This window comes from Chlamydotis macqueenii, chromosome 15 (assembly GCF_036417535.1).
Source record: "Chlamydotis macqueenii isolate bChlMac1 chromosome 15, bChlMac1.mat, whole genome shotgun sequence".
Classification (NCBI taxonomy): domain Eukaryota; kingdom Metazoa; phylum Chordata; class Aves; order Otidiformes; family Otididae; genus Chlamydotis; species Chlamydotis macqueenii.
Genome location: NC_141570.1, coordinates 1,729,940 through 1,736,090, shown reverse-complemented (window position 1 = coordinate 1,736,090; position 6,151 = coordinate 1,729,940).

Genomic DNA, 6,151 nt, shown 5'->3' with positions numbered 1-6,151 from the left:
GCAGGCTCGCCTGGGCTCGTGCACAGACCAGACACAGGCAAGGGGAACCGTACACAGGAGTCATGGAGCAGGCATCATTTTTAGTCAGAAAAGGGATCAAACTTACTTTGCATGGTTGTCTTCTGCTCTGAATGCTTTATGGAGGAAAAAGAGGATTTGGAAGGAAGATCACAGGACAGTCATGACTTTGGCAAAGCTGTTCCTTTTGAGATACAGGGGTGCAATCCAGCCTTTCTGCATGGTAAGAGGTAGGAAGAAATCCCATGGAGTTTCATGGGAGCCTTGCTTTGAATTAGCAGATGTGTGAGAAAGCAAAGAGCTGAGTTTAATGCCTTTCTCACAGCAGACACCAGGCAGCTATTTCATGCAGTCCCTCAAAACTTCCATTTTTTTCCGGAACACCAAGCTTTAGGTTGAAACTCAAGTCCCAGTACTGGGTGGGGCCTTTCCTTTCAAATCCCGACTGTGGTCAGGCAAAGCTGGGCTTTCCCTGCTTCGTCCATCCTTGATGTCTAGCCCAAGCTACCAGTAGTGCAAAAAAAAGTGGATTCTGTGACTGTGCCTCATGTCAAGCTGCTTAGATGGGGTGAAAGATGTGCAAGGTGTATAAGACACGGCCTGTATGGCTAGAGCATGTGGCTGGAGAGTCAAGAGATCAAAATTCAGCTCGCTCTTAGTCATAGGCTTCTTACTAGGCTCCAGGTAAGTCACTTCATCTTCTGTAGCCACACTTCCACTTCTGCAAAATGGGGATAAAAATAGCGGTTTCAGCAGCCTTTGTCTGTACTTCCTATTTAGATGAAAATCTCTTCCAGGCAGGCTGTTCTAATGTGCTTGTACTGCACAGTCCTGGGCCTGAGATTGTTCACTCTGAAACAATCACTCATCTCAGTCCATCCCACAAATCTCCTTTACATCAGGTTACATCTTTCTTTTGAATCTGAGGACCTGTTTAGTATGTGCCGTCTTCAGTTAAGAAAGAAAGCGTTCCTTATTTTCAGTATATCACTACAAATACCACGTCGTGGCCCTTATTTCCCCAAGAACTTGCGCTGTGGATCTTGCTTTGTGGTGTAACACAAGCAGAAACAGATAATAATAAAAGCACTGAGCTGGGAGAGCTCCTTTGGCAGCAAACATGCTGTAGCTCAAATGAGAATTGCAGAATCTCTGTGTGTCAGAGCTGCTCGGAGGCCGCCCCCTGTCCTTGTAGCTGTCAGCTCTGCTCGCATTACCATACCTGCTCAGCTGCAACTCCCGGCAGGGAGCAGACGGCAAACACCAAAGTTGACGTGTTGGTCAGGCCCTACACGATGTGACTTGCTGCTGTGGTCCTTGGGAGGTCAGCTTGGAAAACAGACATGCAGCAGGCATCATTTTTAGTCAGAGAAGGGATCGAACTTACTTGGCATGGCTGTCAAGAGATCTTATTTCCCTTTCATCTAGCTCCTCTCAGGGCACTGTGCACCTCCACGTAGCAGAGTTCAGCCCGGTGACTGACTCAGATTGCATTACTGGTTTGCCAAAATCCCCAAACTTTTTGTGCTAAAAAAGTTAGCCTGCAGTTGCACCACTGGAAAGCATTTTGAAACCCTCTGAGGGGTTTTGTTCAGTTTGGGTTTTATGCAAGTACTGAGATAGAAACTCTTCTGTTCAAAACAAATGCTATCCAATTGATTGAATTCTGCTATCTAGACCTTCCCCTGGCGATTTCAGTTAGTAAAGTTTTCTGTATTTTTTTTTTCTAGCATACTTATCTTGCTTTTATACATGTGCAGTAACTGCTGAATCCCACTTGAGAAATGGCTGCGTTTCAGGAGTGGATGAGTGAGTAACCAGCTAATAAATGATCTTCCAGATATTTTTGGATCTCTTAGGCTGGAGGGCATCACGTAGCTTTCTCATGGTAGCGTGCTAAGGTGTTGCTAATCAGGAAGTCCATTCTCTCTGTTACTGGACAGTAGGAATTTCTAAGCACCTCTCAAATGTTTCCATCAGCTCTCCTGTTTTTCTAGAGACCAATGGCTGAAAGCAATAGTAGCCAAACTCTAATGAATGTCAAGCAAAGCATTTCAGAGTAATGAGTAAATGAACATACATCAAAGTATTCTCCAAGTAGACTCCAAGTGTGCTGCCCAGGGAATGTGAAGGGCAAGCTGTTTTACCACCCACGCCCGTGCAAAAGACAGCGTCAGACCTCGCGGAGCTGCTGAAGTCGGTGGGCTGTAAGCCGCGGCCGGAGTCTGGCTGGCTCCCACGGGCCACGCGCTGCCGAGAGCCAGCGTTCTGCTTATTTGGATTGCCCAGCCGAAGCGGCCTCACTATTAATAAATAAAACTTGTCAAAGCTGTTGTGAGAGCAGGGCAGTTTCACATCGCTATTTTATTGTAGAGGAGTTAGGTTGAAAGTGTGGCTGGTTTTGCCTGCCAAATAAGGGGCACCCCACTGCTACCCTCTGCCACAGAAAAAATCTGGCCGATACCGCTAAAGGAATGGTGCTAACTCATCTTGTCCATTCCTGGGGGACAGATCCTGATCCCAGCAATCGTGGCGCAGGGATTGTGAAGCAGGGTGCCACGGTCTCGGGCATCTGCTTGGAAGTTGTTGCAGATACGTTCTGCTTCACAGAGCAATGCTAGCATCCCGTACGGGCCTGCAGCTGACAGCAGGTAACTTGGTGAGCTTTCATAAATTGTTTGTGTTCAGCCAGACACCCTTGAAAAACATCGCGCTCTTTGCTCTGTTAAGCTGGTTGAAATCGCTCCTTAGCGGAGGGGGTAGGACTGACTCGAACAGGCTTTGAAGAAGGAGAAAGCCCCACATCTTGTCTCCTCAGGGTCATCGTGTCCACGTACTTACACCTGGGTGAAAACCAAATTGCTTTTCTTTGTGCTGGAGACAAAGATTAAGAAGTCAGTGTGACGACAAGAAGCACGAGGCAAATCCATGTTTTCCACTACCCGACTACCCTTGTGTAAAATCAAAACACAGACAGATCTCAGGCGCTTGTCTGCGTGCCACTCTGTTTGCTTCCTGTCACTGAAATCCAGGGGGAATGGTAAATGCAGATAGAACTTGTTCAAACTGAACAAGTGCTCTGGAAAGTGCCATTTCCAAATGCTGTTCTTTTCCCCAATTTGATGGGGAAAGTGTTGAGGCTGCAATATCCTTTCCCGGTATTGGCTGGCTCTGGGTGTCTGTTAGCTTGTTTGCAGCAATAGGAAGTGAAACAAATACAGTTTGCATGCAGGCTAGAGATAGCTACCGTGCGTTATCTGCGCCGTAGCAGGGGACAAAAGCTAGCACAACATGATGTGAAAAATGATTGTATGAACATACTGCGCCTGGCAGAAGTTGGAGAGATGAACCTCGAAGGAAGAGGACAAGTTTAGAAGCGAGGATTTCTGTGGTGCACTGCAGTCATGCCCTGATGCGTATAAACCGGTCTGGAAACAGTTATGACTTGTTCTACAGTACCATCTAAAAGGTTCAGCAAGTATCTTGGTTGTCCACAATACATCTGTCCCAGCTGGGACAGGTTAACTGGGCAAGAGTGTACAGGACATGCTTGCGGGGCGTGCTGAGCCCACCGTAGGCAAGGGAGCCTCCGGGCACTGGCCGCCTCGGGGAGCAGAGCTGGCTTTGCCTCCGTACGTAGCTCTGGGCTGATGGATTCAGGATGGTTTGTTCTCAAAGCGTGAAAATTATTTTTGAGGGTACTGGAATAGCTGCTTCTAAACTGCCAAAGCTGTTTGAAAATCTCACCTGTGGTAATCCCTTCAAATAAATATGGTCTTTGGTCATAATCTGCAATTCGGGTACGCGCTGGCGATGCTCTTGACACTGGGGCGCAATCCCTGGCCAGCCCCATGAGAGATCCTGGCAGAAGAAAGTGTGAGGGACCAACCTGGCATTTTCTTCATAGCCATTTCCTTTGAGCATAGTAAAACGCAATTTTTACTGAGCTGGTGACATTGAGGAACGAAAGGCTGAATTCTGCTTTTCCTGCTGCGAGTCAGAAATAGATCTGGAGAGATGATGACTCACCTGTAATTGAGAAAAACTGAATGACATCATCATGAGCTTTAACGGTTAAATCCCGATTCCACCTGCCAGAAAGCACAGACTGACAAAGCCGCAAAAGGCCAAAGCGAGCTGTGGATGGGGCCCAGCGCATGGGAATCTTTCGCTTTGTTACAGCATTTTGCTTGTGAGGGGCTTAACGTGCCTGCTACACACGTACGCCCTGTGATCCCACAGAAGCGGCACCAGTCCCTGCGCGGGGAATCGGAGCTGTGCCGACAGCAGGGCGGGAGGAGAGCTGGTGGCGGAGCCGTGAGAAGCCCCCAGCCCCAGCCGGAGGCCTGCTCCGTGCCAGCAGTGCGTGCGTGCTCCTCCCCGCCACTTTCATCCGAAGCAGAGATGATGTCAGAGTTGTCATGGCATCGGTATCTATGGAACCGGGATCATCATCACAGGGCTACGAAAACTAACTCAGGCGATGGTCCTGGAGCTGGGGGGGAACTCCCTTTGCAGTAATTGAGGGTTTCCTCTGTAAGGTTCCTCTCTTTTTGCTCCTTCCTACTTGTCCCTGGAGCAGGGACGGGGCTTGGCCTCCTGCTGTCCCGTGGTAGCTCTGGGTGCCTCCTTTCCTGCACGAGGAAAGCAAGAACTCCAGCCCTGTCAGTCTTCACTTGCCTTCTCTTACACCAGCTAACGGGTGCCTAAGGACATGCCTTGCTGTGAAGCAGCCACCAAACGTGTCCCTCTGCCATGCGATCAGGCTGCTCGCAGCCAAAGCTGCCGGCGGAGCCCGTCGTTCACGCTGTGGGTCAGAACGCCCTGAGCCAATGCCGCCTGCTGCGGGGCCCTCCGATGCTCTCGCTCCCCAGAAGAGGTGCCAGCAGCCCTTTTTGCTGTGACATCTGCCTGTCCCCACTAGCGGCAGGGACAACATCAGGGCAAGGGTGTTCATGAGGGAAAGCGAGGTGTGCAGCTGCAGCAGAGGTGGGCTGAGCGGCGTGGCGACCTCCCTGCGCTCCCAGCCGCGGCATCTCCCTCCTGCCGAAGGCCCAGGCGCTTGCAGCCGCATGGGTTGCCCTGGCCACAGCACAGGTAGCCCTTGCCATTGCAGGGTGACGCTGGCGTAGCACGGTGACGCTTACAACAACACCCCACCCCGGCCATCCCACGCTGTCCCCAGAAGCAGCATGGTGACCGTAGCACAGTAATCCTTGGAATAGCAGTGTCCCTGGCTGAGGCAAGGTGTCCTAGCTGTGCCGTGGTGTCCCCAACCGCAGCACGGTGACCATGGCCATAGCGTGGTGTCCATGGCCATAGCCTGCCGTCCCTGACCGTGGTGTCCCCAACCGCAGCACGGTGACCATGGCCATAGCGTGGTGTCCATGGCCATAGCCTGCCATCCCTGACCGTGGTGTCCCCAACCACAGCACGGTGACCATGGCCATAACATGGTGTCCCTGACCGTGGTGTTTCCAGCCACAGCACGGTGACCATGGCCATAGCGTGGTGTCCCTGACCGTGGTGTCCCCAACCACAGCACGGTGACCATGGCCATAGCGTGGTGTCCCTGACCGTGGTGTTTCCAGCCACAGCACGGTGACCATGGCCATAGTGTGGTGTCCCTGACCGTGGTGTCCCCAACCACAGCACGGTGACCATGGCCATAGCGTGGTGTCCCTGACCGTGGTGTTTCCAGCCACAGCACGGTGACCATGGCCATAGCGTGGTGTCCCTGACCGTGGTGTCCCCAACCACAGCACGGTGACCATGGCCATAGCGTGGTGTCCCTGACCGTGGTGTTTCCAGCCACAGCACGGTGACCATGGCCATAGCGTGGTGTCCCTGACCGTGGTGTCCCCAACCACAGCACGGTGACCATGGCCATAGCGTGGTGTCCCTGACCGTGGTGTTTCCAGCCACAGCACGGTGACCATGGCCATAGCGTGGTGTCCCTGACCGTGGTGTCCCCAACCACAGCACGGTGACCATGGCCATAGCGTGGTGTCCGTGGCCATAGCGTGGTGTCCCTGACCGTGGTGTTCCCAGCCACAGCACGGTGACCATGTTTGTAGCAGGGTGACCCCGGCCATAGCACAGTGCCCACGGGCACAGCCCGGTGCCCACGAAC